Raw genomic sequence first — 16,146 nt, forward strand, 5'->3', positions numbered from 1 at the left:
TGAGCGCATAGTGGCGTTGTGGTGCACTATAGCGCATAGGTGGCGCCATGGTATGATACCTTGTCAGTTAGTCTCTCGAACCAACAAGAGACAGTTGAGTGCATGCACTGTAAGCAGAACTACGGTCTTTGTTGTGACGGCGATTTGAATGCGCGCGTCGGAACTCGAGTATGTTGCAGTTTGAGCAACGGGCAAACGTCACGTTCTGTCAGAAATTAGGCGAAACTGCTATAACCGATCATAATTGGAGACGAAACATGGTGTTTCCTTTACGATCCGCAACTGAAGCGACAATCCGCCACCTGGAAAACGCCATTATTTCCAAGACAGAAAAATCCGCAACAAAACAGGTCAAAAGGCAAGGTGATGCTTTAACAGTTTTTTTTTTATTCAAATGGAATTGTTCACATAGAATTCATCCCACAAGGTGCAACTGTAGACAAGATCCTCTACAAAAAGATTCTTGGCCGTTTAAGCAATTCAATTCGTCGTAAGCGTCCTGAGCTTTGGCATAGGAAGAATTGGCTGTTGCTACACGACACCGCCCCTGCACATCGCTCCATCCTTGTCCAAGAGGAACTGGCAAGGCAACAGGTCGCTGTTTTGCCACATCCTCCGTACTCACCTGATCTCGCACCATGCGATTTTTTTCTCTTTCCCCTCATGTAATCAATCCTACGAGGGCGTAATTTTTATGCGGCCGAAAGGTCATGACTGCCACAAGAGAAGCCGTACGGCATCTTCCTGCCAACATCTTTCAGCGGTGCTTCCAGCAGCTACACCAACGTTGGCAGACGTGCATAGCGGCCAACGGCGACTATATGGAGGGAGGATGTCGATCTGTTTAAGTGTACGCCGTATCACGCGGCATCTTCTGAGACATCCAGATTCTTGTAGGTGCCTACCCTTCAGGCGTCAGTGTCAGAACTTAATTACTGTACCACGTATACCACATATAATATTCAATGGGATTATTGTTAAATACAGTGAAACAGTTAAAAATCTTGGCATTTTTATGGATAGCGATCTAAATTGGAACACTCAAGTAACACACACTTGCAAAAAAAAAATATTTTCTCAACTTCACTCTTTGTTTCATATGAAAGAATTTCTACCACTTAGTCTAAAAAAGAATCTTATTCAGACGCTTGTAATGCCCCATTTTGATTATTGCGATTCCTTACTAACTAATGTAAGTTCACTCTTAGCTGAGAGACTACAACGTGTTCATAATATGTGCATACGATTCAACTGCAATACTCGTAAATGTGACCATATAACACCTTCCCTCCAGTTACTTTCATGTGTGCGTCTGAAGGAACGAAGAACAATACATTCACTGTCTCTTCTGTTTAGAATCATGCATGCTTCTACTCCGAATTATCTCTTATCGCGCTTTCAATTTCTTACAACTCTTCGAAACCGGCATCAAGTACTTCTTTCTATCCCTCATCATAGAACGTCTCTATACTCATCCTCCTACACTGTAGAAATACCTCGTCTCTGGAATTCGTTACCTAATGACGTCAGGCACTGCCGGACTTTATCACAATTCAAAATTAAATTGGAAAATTTTGTCTTGTTTAATGCTTTTTAGGTATTGCTAGAAGTGTTGATTTGTGGTTTTTTAATCTAGATTAAAATCGCAAGTTTGTTGTTTATGTTAGTTAATTAGGATACAATTAATTTTACTTTTTTTTTTCATTTATTGTATCTATGTATTTATTCACACTGCAAATGGGTATGTACCCGTGGCAGTGGTAACTAATTACACTCAATAATGACAATTAATAATAAACACAACTAATAAAAAAACAATAATAATAATAATAATAATAATAATAATAATAATAATAATAAGGACCATCCTAAATTAAATGAAGCATGATCACTTCAAATTTCAAATTTTTTCAAACAAACTTAATCACTCATTTAAAGTTTGTGTGACTGCAACCTGTGTATATTTTCGTGTGACTTTACTTTGTTTATAATGTTTTTTTTGTTTTTATTTCTGTTATTGTATTTGTATTTCTGGTGGTGTGGAAGAGAAGGCCTGATGGCCTTAACTACACCAGAATAAATAAATAAATAAATAAATAAATAAATAAATAAATACAAACATAAATACATACATACATAAATACATACATACATACATACATACATACATACATACATACATACATACATACATACATACATACATACATACATACATACATACATACATACATACATACATACATACATACATACATACATACATACATACATACATGAATGAATGAATAATATCATTAAAGTGTTATAATGAAGAGCATTTCATTAAAAATGCCTGAATAAAGTTGCTAACATTATTTGTCCCGATTAATCAGAAGTTTTTAACAATATGAAATTATCCACACGGACAATACAAAGGAGGATAAGGGATATTGAAACACTAGCTAAACGAGTAATAATATCAAAGATGCATCGAACTGTGGTCTAATCTCTCGCTTTAGGTGGAAACACAGATGTTGATGTAGTAGAAGGGTTAATTTTTACCCACGTGGTTACGAAGGATCCCTCTGTATAAGAATATTTTCTCCATTTCATTGCAGTTAAGGAGAATGCAACAGATTCAAGCATGAAGAAAATATGTAGAATATATGACTTGCAGCATAAAGTATTTTGTATCTGTAGTAACAGACGGGACTCGAAATATGACTTTTAAAAATTCTAGTAGGGGGACTAACGTTTAATGGAATTAGTGAAGACATGAAATGTTTCCATTGTATAACACACCAGGCTGACTTAGATTTATTTCAAAACTAGCCGTACCGTGTGCTCCGCTGCACCCGTTAGAAATAAATATAAAGTAATTACATAATTAAAATAGGACGTTTGATCCAGAGAACATCCGTGTTTGATAGAAGGATAAATAGTTTAATATGTTACTTAATTTAAATTGTATTTAAATAATTAAAATGCGATCATTTTGGTCCAGAGACCACTCATTTGGTGCAATGACAATTCCTTTAATAGGTTTCTTATTTGTTATTACATGCAACCATAGTTTAATGAATGTACAAAATAGCCTATTGAGTTTTCTGTGCATAAGAAGCTATTTTAATCTTACCTGTCCTCAATTCACTCAGACGTTACTGTAATAACATTGTAGCATTATCTCCATCCAGAGCAACTACACTTTCCAATTGTGAACTAATAATTAATTATACAAATTATTAATTTAGCATCCGATATTACTTCATACAAACACAGAAACATTCTCTTTAGGCTATGTTTAATATCTTTCGATTGTTGTTTTCCAAGGCCCCTTATAGAGGAAGTCATTTGTTCTTATTTCATTGCACCGCCTTAGATGGCGTCATTTTAAACTCATTTATCTCATTAAATATCAGTTCTATCAAAATTTTGCAAAGAATAAAACTTATCGGAAATCTTTTTTAAAGAAACCTTTGTTATGTTACTTTTTTACAAAAATCAATAATAAGCGAGATATTTCGATTTATTTAATTCAGGCCACGTTATAACCCCCCTTTCAAATAAAGTATTTTGAATGCCACATAGCCTAAAATCTAAGTTACAACGAACTTAATTGAATCGCACTTTTTAGAAAGGAACTAATTCAAAATTTGCTACTTTTCAGGAGAGCATAAAAACATTTTTCCATGTACATATAGCTGAATAAAATATTTAAGAATTACATTATATAAAGATAACATGGGATTGAATTTAATGATAACAGACTTTTGAAGAAAATGTTGTGCTACAATAGTATACATAAATTTCTAAATTTGAGACTTGGTTCCTTTCTTCACTGGAAATTGTTTTTGAAAGAACGAAGTAAATATATTAAGTTTACAACAGTTATTCAATGCAGATCTACATATATTTTGATTAAATTGACATGTTAGAAATTTTTAAAATAATGTTATGAATAAAAAAATAATTCAAAATGGACATGTTTCATAAAATATTAACACATGTGAAATGACTAGTGAGTCTCATTCATGGTGCACCAGGACCTGTGTAGTGGAATATGAAAATATTTCTTCGTAAAATGCTTCAGCATTTTCATCACTGACGTACTTCATTAGTTTCTTAAGGTCTTCAATGTTTTGGGCATTGATGGGAACTTTTCCTTCTGGATATGCCTTTGTTAGTTCCAGTGTCAAACTCATAAATTCCCCTTCCCAAGGAGAATCATATTGCTTACATAACTCTTGATGTATGAGCGAGCTTCTACAACGCCAGGACTGTCTCAGCTGTATGTGAATTCCTTTCATATAGAGGGTGTGAAATGAATCTTTCTTTCACGAGGATTCTATGAAGTTTTTTTCCGATATGATATTCTTTTTGAAAAATTAGACCATTACATACCAAAGTTACTGATCAGTTTTTCAGAGTCCACTTTGTACGGTTATTTCTATATATTCTTTTATTGTATACACCATATCGGCCCCCTGTTATTGCTTTTCTGAAAACCCCAAAATCCCTATCACAAGGGAGAAAGGAATGGCCTCGTTCAGGAAAATAATTCTTTTTATAGTTTTGAATCTTCCAGAAGCTGCCAGACCAAGACAAAACCTAACTATTGTATGATTTTTGTTTTGGCCTGGGCAGCTATCTGAGAACATGTCTATGTTTTCATCAAAATATTATTTCAAAAACGAACAAACATCATTGGCTCCCTTTCGAGCCTGTCCTTCGTAATACACGTACAGCACAAATTGGTTGGCTTTAAGATCATGAATGCAAAATATATTAACCTATAATTACCTCATATAGAAGACTTCTTTGAACTGGTAATTGGGGGAAGGGCAGGTTTATAATATTATGCTGACAACATTCATAATGTCTTTGTATTTTAGGAGTCATCTTAGTGAAATTACTGGCTCATGTATTGACGCACACAACTTTCTCTGTTATGAAAATATCGTACTGTAAGAATAAAATAATAATGATTATGTAAACAACATATTACTTAATTATTACCTATACAAACATACACTGTTGTCTGTATAAACACATGTTTCGTAAGCAAGTTTAACAATATACCAAAAATCAATGTACCAGTACCATAACAGAGTTACAAATGATATGTTGTCATGTTTTCGATGTCCAAACGGTGAAGAAACGCACTAACTTCCTGACTTAGTTCTTTTCTTTACCGTAGTATAAATATCACGGTGATGTTAGAGACACATGGAAAGGTCTGACTAAGTTCATTTCTTCGCCAATCAATGTGTCTTGGAAGTAGTAATCATTTGGCGAATAAAAACAAAAATGGCAAATTTTGACTTAGTTCCTTTCTAAAAAATGCGATTCAATTTATATTTCAATTTTCATATAACTCGATTCAGCCATTATCGCGTGAAAAGGTAACAAACATCCAGACATACAGACAGACATACAAACAAAAATTTCAAAACAGCGATTTTCGGTTTCAGGGTGGTTAATTATATATGTTAGGACCAATTATTTTTGGAAAATCGAAAATTACCAGAAACATTTCGGCTACAGATTTATTATTATTATTATTATTATTATTATTATTATTATTATTATTATTATTATTGTTATTATATAGATTCTCTCCATAGAAAAAATATCTATTGTCCTATCTTAGGTCGCCTGTCGCCTCTATTCAGTATATTTACGAACACTTGTTTTCTGAATGAAAACTGTAAAGTCTAAACAAAGATCGTGACTAGGAGACAATAATTTACGATTTGTATTAAGAGTGGCAAATTGTGACGTGTTTCCTAGGTTGTTGCAGCACACTAAGAATAAAGGTGAAATAAAATATAATCTATCCATCTATAAATCATTATTGTGCAGTATACGTCACATGATTGGATTGCGAGTCCGCCACTGGGATCCAAACCGAGTGCTCTATACACCTTGATTGATATTACCTTATATATATATTGCGGCTTGCGCATCGTGAGTACAAATTTGCCGATAGCTGATGTACATTAAGAATAAATTATTCTCTTAATTGACTGTATCAGCGCTTTCCAGCTAAACCCAGTGTTCTTTTACAATCAGTAGAATGGTATGAGAAATTCGATTCTATAATGTGGGTATATTTATGTACGATTGGCAACACTGACTATTATCTTCGCCGTCTTATCATAGGAATGATAATTAAAGAAGCCACACTTACACTAACAAATTATCGGATTATTGGTCACTATAGGTAATTTGTTGGTGTAAGTGCGGCTCCTTTACTTTTTACTTCTATGAATAGATGGCGATGATAGTAACAAGTGTTGCCGATGATACATAAGTATACCCTCATTATAGAATTCAATATGGCATCCACGTGTGCTAATTTTATTGTAAACCAACACTGGGTATAGCTGACAACCGCTGATATTGTCAATTATAAGAAGAATTTATGCCTAATCTGCATCATCAGTTTCCCAGACACTTTTTAAGCCGCCCCTGTAATGGTCTGCCTATTGAAAACTAGAGGAATTATTTTAAAATTTGTCAGTTTTTTATATCTTTGGTTCTGACTTATCGACTGAGTAGAAATTCGCTTACACGATCATAAAATCTTAGGTCAGATATCTTTGAACGTCAGTTTACCAAAAGGACCACTTCTGACCAATGAGTTTGGACAGACATAGAATGTATTAGCATTCAATAATCACAGTAAAAAGCAGTCAGTTGTAATAACCGGGTCAATGAATCTTAAACTTAATACACACGATAAATATTAATAAAATCAGTGTATATATATATATATATATATATATATATATATATATATATATGTATGAGTATTAAAAGGCACTAAGTAACATTTTTGGTAATGTTAGTTACAGTAACTGTGTAGGACAGCAGATTACTAACCCTATTTTAGAGTTGGTGAAGAAATTTCTGTTCAAATCCAAAAGTTGAGTCACCTGTCTTAATACTGGCTGCATTTATATGACAAATAAATATGTATTTGCATGAAGTAAACCTTAGTACCCTCTGAGAGTTTAATTTGGTAGTTTTAAAAGGTTTGTTTGAAATAATTAAAAAAAACAATAGTTTGACATAGATTCTGAAAAAAGCATGAGATCAGATAGACTTTCTTGGTAAAGACAAGACTCAAACCGCTTAGAAATTTATAGAAAATCTTTTGTGAAACTTCAGTTTATAAGACAGTAAATGGTATTCACTTTTGATCTAAATCTGGAGTTCAAAAGGCGGCAGAAGTTACAACAAAATGTCTGACGGAGTCCCACGAGATATCTGTAAGGAGGTTTATTATGACAGATTCTTTTCCAGTTGAAATTTCTTTAACCTCTAAATTACATTTTAATTTCACAGATTGAAATTTAGTCACTGGTTAACTTGCAACTTCTTTACCGTGTTAACATTTTAGGATATGAAATTTATGCTTGCAAAAATAACAACAAACTATCTGAAGTGCCAACTTATACTCTAATACTTAAGTAGAATTGAAAGTACAATACATTCATTTATTTCTATAATGATGATAATGATGTCTCATCTGTTTCGCATTATGTCCAGTTATTATTTATGAGGATGCAATTCAAATTTATGTTTGCAAAAATAATAATAAATAACCTGTAGTGCCAATATTGATTGTGTGATATTTTCGTGTAAAATTAAAAGGAACTATCTACAATACATTCATTTATTTCTCTAACTACATTAAAATACAAAATTATAATTTATATTCAATTTTTAAAATCAATGATCCAATCTTTACCTGTCCCAAAAATAAAATAAACGTACACATTAAAAATTTAACCATCCGACACATTTTTTAAATTTGCCGAAATCCACTCAAAGTGTAGTTAGCTCCTTTCACGTCTCACCAATTCATATACACATATATTGTGAAGATAGTATCTGGTAAGTGTTCAGAGGGAAGAAAGTATTACATTTTTTTTATTTGTTGTTATTAGGATTGGTAGTAAATCAGTATTAGTAACTGTTACTGGCAATTACTGAGCCAGAGATGTATTTCCAGCATAATTATTATCGTTTTATATTCTTTTTATAGGACCTGTTCCATCCCGAGAAGCTGGCCGTTATAATGGCCCTAATTGTAAGTAACTTCACGATTTACCAATTTACAATATTATACTATTTATAGCACATAGATATTTAAAAGTTGTGTCACTAGATCACCATATGAAACGTATTCAATGGAAAAAAAAGTTATAAAATAGATTTGATTTTATAACGTAGATACCGATAGACTATCAGTTTTGGATTATACCGGATGTCTCAAAAGTCAGCTGTCTTAGTGCAAATCTCAAGTCTTGATGTAATGAATGTTGCACAATATTGACATTTGAGTTTTCGTTTGAAATAGAAAAAGCATTAATGTAAAAGATGTTCAAATTGATTTCCCTCTTGAGCGTTAAAAATATGGATGCGAGCATGGAAAGATCTTTGTATGTTATGAACATTGTTCTTGTGATAGCGTGATATGCAGCACTGCAGCATTAATGTTTTCTTTGAGATATCAGTTGAATGTGGATAGATTTAAGGTTTCGCCACAGGAAAGAGTTACGGTATGTGAGGTGTGAGGTCTGGGGACCTTGGCGGGCCATTCTGTAAGCACTCTACGACTGAACCATCGTCCAGGATCAATGTTCTCGTGAAGTCGTTCTCATACAACGAACATCGAAGTGCGGAGAGATTCGTCTTGTTGCAATTTGAATCTCCGACTTCCTTTACTGACATATCGCCGACTTACGGTTCGAATACATCTTTTAGGAGTTGCAGATATCGTTTAGTGTTGACGTGTCCTTCGAAGAAAACTCTCGCACTGTTATTCTGGGTATCAATATATTATGCTATATGAGGATTCTCTTGCGATAACTTCACCATGTTGTGCTTGTGCACATGACCATGGTCCTGCCTGTTTATTTAATTATTAGTAAACCAATTACAAAATTCTTCCCGGCGCACAGTGGGATATTTGGCAGATTTAGGCGGCCAAAGCTATTTTTGTACTTGAATTGAGTCTAAACTTGTTTTCTTACTAATATATTGTATTTTAAGTGACATGAAATATTTTTATGAATAAAAATATTATTTCTACATTTTCAAGCCATTTAATAATACATTAAAATCAAGACATAAGTTCAACCTAAATATTCATGTTTATTATTGCTTAAAATCTGATTCACATTGATCAGCCGGATGATGATGGTGTTGCTTATGATGATGTTGAGTGCCATGGATCATTTCACTTGCTATGTCAGTAGATTCTTTGACAACTCTTATTTTAATAGGGCAACAATAACGTGGCGAAGTTGGAGTTGGATTGTGCCAGATGTAATTTTTATTTTGCAACAAATTAGTGGGAAAAAAGTCCAAGAAATATTTTTATGGGAATCAGCATCATTCTGAAATTTCTGTTTAAATGGAGTCACATCCTCATTCCAAATTAACACCAACCAGTTACTCGTTCTTTCTTCTTCAATTAAAGCTTGTACAACTCACAAGACGCGTCAACAATCGTGTAATCCTATAGTCCAATAACCTTTGTAACTTTTTCTTAGCAGAAATAATAGTAGCATCGTATGACTCCTCATTCGCGTAGCAATCCAATTTTGCCTTCTGTAACACACTGTAGCAAGGTTATAACTTTTTATTAATTCTTGTTATTTCATATTGTCTTATTGAAACACCAGCTTCAACAAACATGCCAAAGTTCTTAATTTCACCTGGGAAACTATAAGTCAATATTTCCGTATACAGTATGTAGTTCTATACAAACTTTCTTTCTTTCTTACTTTCTTTCTTTCTTTCTTTCTTTCTTTCTTTCTTTCTTTTCTTTCTTTCTTTCTTTCTTTCTTTCTTTCTTTCTTTCTTTCTTCCTTTCTTTCTTTCTTTCTTTCTTTCTTTCTTTCTTTCTTCCGTTCTTTGCAACTCTCAGTCAATTTCTGCAAAGTCTTCATGGTCGTCCCGGTTGATCCACTATCTTAGTAATCGCGAATATTCCTTCGAACAAGTCATTGTTTTTGTTACTGAATGTATGCTCCATTTTGTGTGCTGTGGTCCATCTTCATTTCAATTCAGATTTATAACGTGAAAATTTATGCTTTATTTCCTTAATTTGTTCGCCTATGTAATTTTCATAGGCTAGCAGCTAATTTTCTACAGATTCCAATTTTGCGTTAAATTTTGGTAAACTTTGCCGCTGCATCATGTTACATAACTTCCTTCGAGATGTTATATTGACGTCCGGTGCCCTGAAATTTTGTATAATATAAAACAGAAATAAACATAGCTTAAAAATATCTACATTTATACCAACATTTCTAGCTTACGTTTTACTAATAGGTCTACCCTGCTTCATGCATTCAAACCTGAATTTTCAATTTTACATAATAATGTTCTTTTTTCCCCTTCATATTTTGACATGTGGGGTCCTGAAGGTCATTTCTTGCAAATTTAAATTTTCAAAATTAAGAAAATGCTTTTAGCTCCCCCTCCATTTTTTCTTCAACGTGTAAATGGTATATTTTTACAAAGTAATTTAGAAATTAATACTTCAACACACAGAAAGAAGTGCAATTTCATGAAATCTGTGTACTTAAGCTGAAAAGAAAAACGAAATTTTGGTGATGTAACATAATCATGCACGCAAGGTCGTAAATAGTTGATGAATCTTTATCCTATAAAACCGCGTGATTCCGTGGCTGATTTTTAAGTAGGCCTAATAGTGAAGTAGAAGCCTTAAAGTTTCTATTAAGGCTGGTTCACAATAAACCGGGAACGGAAACGACGAGAACGAGAACGAAAATAATGTTAAAATATATATTTTTCAATCTGAACATTCACAATGGTTAATTGTGAATGCTCCCATTTCAATACATTTATTTTAACACTAGCCGTACCCGTGCGCTCCGCTGCACCTGTTAGAAATAAATATAAAGTAATTACATAATTAAAATAGGACGTTTGATCCAGGGAACAACTTTTACAACAGCGCAAGATAATATGCTTCGCTCTCATTACCCAATTTTTTTTGCATTGCATTTATTGCATATATATTTTATGTATTTTAACACGATTCAATTGAGCATAGTTAAAATTTGAATGATAAAATAATGGATTGCTAAGCTAACGTACTATTACTGCATACTAAATCAATACACTCTCGTTGTTCTTTAATTCTCTGAGATTAAAATGAGTGTACATAAATATTATTTTAAGAAATACAGAAAACGAATGTACAAAATAGCCTATCAAATTTTCTGTGCATAAGAAGCTATTTTAATCTTACCTGTCCTCGATTCACTCAGACGTTACTGTAATAACATTATAGCATTATGTCCATCTAGAGAAACTACACTTTCCAATGGTGAAATAATAATTAATTATACTACTGGGTTCAAAAAGTTCCCGGAATTTTATTACCATTTTTCGTATTAATATATAACAAGGGATATTATACATTTGTTTTGTTGGTGACATTCATGATGTCATTTCCTTAAAGTTTGTTGATAATGGCGATTGTTGGTTTTGAGTTGTAGGCAATTGTTTATCATAGTGTTTTGTTTGTTCGTCGCATTTTGTAATTATGTCCACAGAGCAACGTACAAACATCAAGTTTTGTGTTTTGTTACACAAAACTCCTGCAGAGACATTAAGATTGTTGGAAGAAGCATATGGCGAAGCAGCAATGAAAAAAACTCAAGTGTATGCCTGGCATAAACGCTTTTCTGGTGGCCGCGATAGCATCAAAGATGACCGACCAACAACTGCAACAAATGAAGCAATCGCTCAGCGTGTGGGTAATGTTGTGAGGGACGACCGACGTAAAACCATAAAAGAGATAGCAGCAGAGGTCGGAATATCAGTCGGAAGTGTACACAATGTTCTTCACAAGCATCTCAACATGCATTACGTGTCTCAGAAGTTAGTTCCGAAAATGTTGTCGGCAGAACAGAAAGAAACAAGAATGACTCTTGCTGGGGACATGATCAGTATGGCTGATGAAGATGGTGATTTCTTAAACAAAATTATTGCTGGTGATGAAACTTGGTGCTACTTGTACGACCCAGTCCCTAAACGACAGTCATCTGAGTGGAAATCGAAAACATCTTCTCGGAAGCAAAAATTTCCTAGGGACACTTCCAAAGGCAAAGTTATGTTGGAAGTTTTCTTCGACTCTCAGGGTCTCATCCACCATGAGTTCATTCCAGAAGGTCATACTGTAACGAAAGAATTGTACGTAGAAATCCTCCGTCGCCTCCGGGACGCAGTGAGAAGGAAACGTCCAGAAAAGTGGGTAGAAAACAACTGGTTGCTTATGCATGACAATGCACCTGCTCATCGCGCAATTATTATAAAGAATTTTCTTGCCAGGCACAACATAACTGCTTTGGATCACCCACCATACTCTCCTGATCTCTCACCACCTGATTACTTTCTGTTTCCCCGTCTGAAAAGTCATCTGAAAGTACGGAGATTCAATGCTGAAGAGGTTATCGCAAACGCGACGAGAGCACTAAGACGGGTTTCATAAAATGGCTTCCAGGAACTCTGCACGCGTTGGCAAAAGTGTGTTGTTGCGGAAGGAAACTATTTTGAAGGGAATGCTGTAGAATAGTGTTTAAGGTACGTTGTTTCTATGATACTAGCAAATTCCGGGAACTTTTTGAACCTAGTATGTACAAATCGGTTAATTTAGCTTCTGATATTACGTCATACATACTATGACTATGTAGGCTATGTTTAATAGCTTTCGATTGTTGATGTCCAAGGCCCCTGTTTCGATTGCTGTTGTCCAAGGCCCCTTATAGACGAAGTCATTTGTTCTTAATACATTGCACCGTCTTAGATGGCGTTATTTTAATTTTAAAACTCATTTATCTCCTTAAATATCAGTCCTATGAAAATTTTGTAAAGAATAAAACTTATCAGAAATCATTTTTGAAAAAACTTTTGTCATGTAACATTTTTCACAAAAATCAATAATAAGCGAGATATTTCGATTTAATTCAGGCCTCCTTATAACCCCCCTTTCAAATAAAGTATTTTGAATGCCATATAGCCTAAAATCTAAGTTACAACAAACTTAATTTATATTCCAATTTTCATATAAATCGGTTCAGCCATTATCGCGTGAAAAGGTAACAAACATACAGACAGACATACAAACAAAAATTTCAAAAATGCGATTTTCGGTTTCAGGGTGGTTAATTATATATGTTAGGACCAATTATTTTTGGAAAATCGAAAATTACCAGAAAAATTTCGGCTACAGATTTATTATTAGTATAGATTATTTCCATTTTCGTTCTCGTTGTCGTTTTCGTTCCCGGTTTATTGTGAACTAGCCTTTACAGTAAAAACAGTACCGGGAAATATCCGGAAGTGAACTATTGTACTCGAATTTGCTTAAATTAACTTAAAAAATAATGAAAAGAAATGTCATTTTTTGATATCGCTTTGTCTTCGTCAAAATAGTTAGGCCTGTAATACCGATAAAAATATTTAAAATGTATTCAACTTTCCAGTTTCATCAGAATCAGCAACTATTCACTTCAAACCATACACCGAACAAATAATATTCACTGTAGAACTTGAGCTTACACAAACAATGCCGAGAAAAGGTGCGAGCACTGCAAGAGACGATCAAGTTTCCACTGTCATACAGTCTCAGGATTTGCGCGAAGCGATGGCAGTAGGGTAGTTTATTATTTCCCGTCAATTCCATTCAGCTTTACCATGTCATATTTTTTTCTACCCAAAGTGAGTTTTAGAAAATCGATTTTCGGCCGCCTAAATCGGTGGCCAAATGCCCCCACTGTGGGACGATCAGAATCACCACTACGAGTACGCAGTTCCTGCAAAAGTTGATTTTATAAGAATGATATGTATGATATTGCAGAATACGGTGCATAGAGTTTTAGGAATTCCAAGTTCCTTTCAATCTGATCGGGTGACACTTGCTGTTACCTTGATCTAATACCGCAAAAGAACTGTCATTATCGTGGATCGCCCAGTTTGTCGTCCTCCTACAGAACAGGTATCCTGAGAGTTTGAAAATTAGATTCAGGTCTTTGGGTGACGACGGTGAAATTCAACCCATGTTCGCGGTTGAGAGAGAAAGACCTGAGGCATGCTATGCTGAATCACAATTTCGGCTTTACCTTGCATAATGTACGGTAGTGGCAAAAAAACCGGACCGACCCTTGTAGCTGATACAGAAGAATCCTGTGCTGTGTATTGTGTCAAACTGTAGTAATTTCAATATGGATAGTGAAGCCAGAGGTATGTACTGCTATTTAATGTAAAAATACGCAGTTATCTTTGCCGAATAGAGGTAGAAATGTAATATTGATGCCAGATAAAAATAAAACTCTCAAAGTTTTTCGTCTGTAAGTTTGAGGCACTGAAGGAAACACAAGACGGTAAGAATCGAACAAATGCAGTAAATTTCATTGTTACAATTTTTTTTCTTTTTTTTTATTTTTTTTGTGTGTTAAAATGTAGTATTTTAATTTGTAATTTAGAAATTAATTGTACAAGATGGATGTGTTTTGTGACTAGCAGAATTTGAATCTGTGACTCTGAAATCAGCTCCAAGGGTCGGTCCGGATTTTTTTGCCACTACTGTACAACCATTTCCTCTACATTAGCCTGTTACATATGATTATATTAGTTCAATTACTCCCTATTTTTCCCATGAAACCAAAATTTCAGAACAGTATATAATTGTTCCAGTTCTACTTTCTTATTTACGTTGCGAGATATGGACTGTGAATATATTCCGGTTATGCTAGAAATCATTCATAAGGTACCAGGAGCGGTGTAGCGTGTCTTGTGAAAGGAATGAAGCAACTGTGATTATTATTATTATTATTATTATTATTATTATTATTATTATTATTATTATTGTTTGTTGTTGTATGAATTGCAGAATGGCTGTATAGAATTTCAGAAATCTACCTTTATCATTTATATGCCATTTCGAACTTCCCATTAATCGCTGTAAACTAATCAATTCTGTTACACTGGTCAACAAAATTAAACATGTATTTTGTTAAAAGACAAAGAATGGGTGATTCTTATAGCATTTTTCATGCTGATTTCAAATCTGTTTTCAAAATTTTGCTATCACCCAAGGGTTTTGAATAATTACCAAATGTACTTCAGACTTTTCTAGTATTGATATCTTGTAACATTTTACCTAAAATCATATTTATTTACCTAAAATATGTGTGTGAAATAGATTTTATTCTATACTTCGCTTGAGAAACCTCTATTTTGATATAATTATTAGGCACATCCTAGATTCTCTTGTAACATCTTGTACGTCAGAAACAGACCAAGCTCGACTTTTGGCTCTACAAGAAAAAGAAGCGGGTTCCTGGCTACAAGCTCTACCTTCCCCAAATATTGGAACGCTGATGAACAACAAGTCTTTTAAGACTGCAGTCGCTCTACGTCTTGGATGGAAAATCTGCGTACCACATAAATATGTATGTGGGGAAGTTGTCGACACTTTCGGTCACCATGCTCTGAGCTATGTCAAGAGTAAGGGACGTTTTTATAGACATTCAACAATTAACGACATAATCAAGAGAGCATTAGCATCTTCTGGTATCCCAGCTATTTTAGAATCCTCTGGGATTAGTCGCACGGATGGTAAGTGCCCTGATGGATTAACCTTGGTCCCGTGGAGCAGAGAAAAATCACTAATGTGGGATACGACATGTGTGGATACCTTAGCTCCATCCCACTTGCCAACAACTTCTAAACTCGCTAGCTCTGCAGCAGAATCTGCCGTACTCAATAAACGTCGTAAATACGTACATCTAGTAGACAAATACATCTTCATCGTCTTTGCCGTGGAAACAATAGGCTCCTGGTGTAAACAAGCAAAAGACCTGGTTTCCGAAATTGATAGAAGTTTGGTGACTGTTACTGGAGACCCTCACTGCACCAATTACCTACGGCAACGAATAGGAATAGCCATCCAACGTGGAAACGCAGTCAGCATTTTGGGAACCTTTCCAGACGCCAATTCTCTCGATAAGATTTTCTTCATTTGAATATCTGAAAGCAAGACAAGGGTGAAGTATGAAGCCCCGTAGAATTGAAGACTGTGCAAAGAAGAGTTAAGGTGAACGTAGCCTGCTT

The sequence above is a fragment of the Periplaneta americana genome, chromosome 15, assembly GCF_040183065.1.
Source record: "Periplaneta americana isolate PAMFEO1 chromosome 15, P.americana_PAMFEO1_priV1, whole genome shotgun sequence".
Taxonomy (NCBI): Eukaryota; Metazoa; Arthropoda; class Insecta; order Blattodea; family Blattidae; genus Periplaneta; species Periplaneta americana.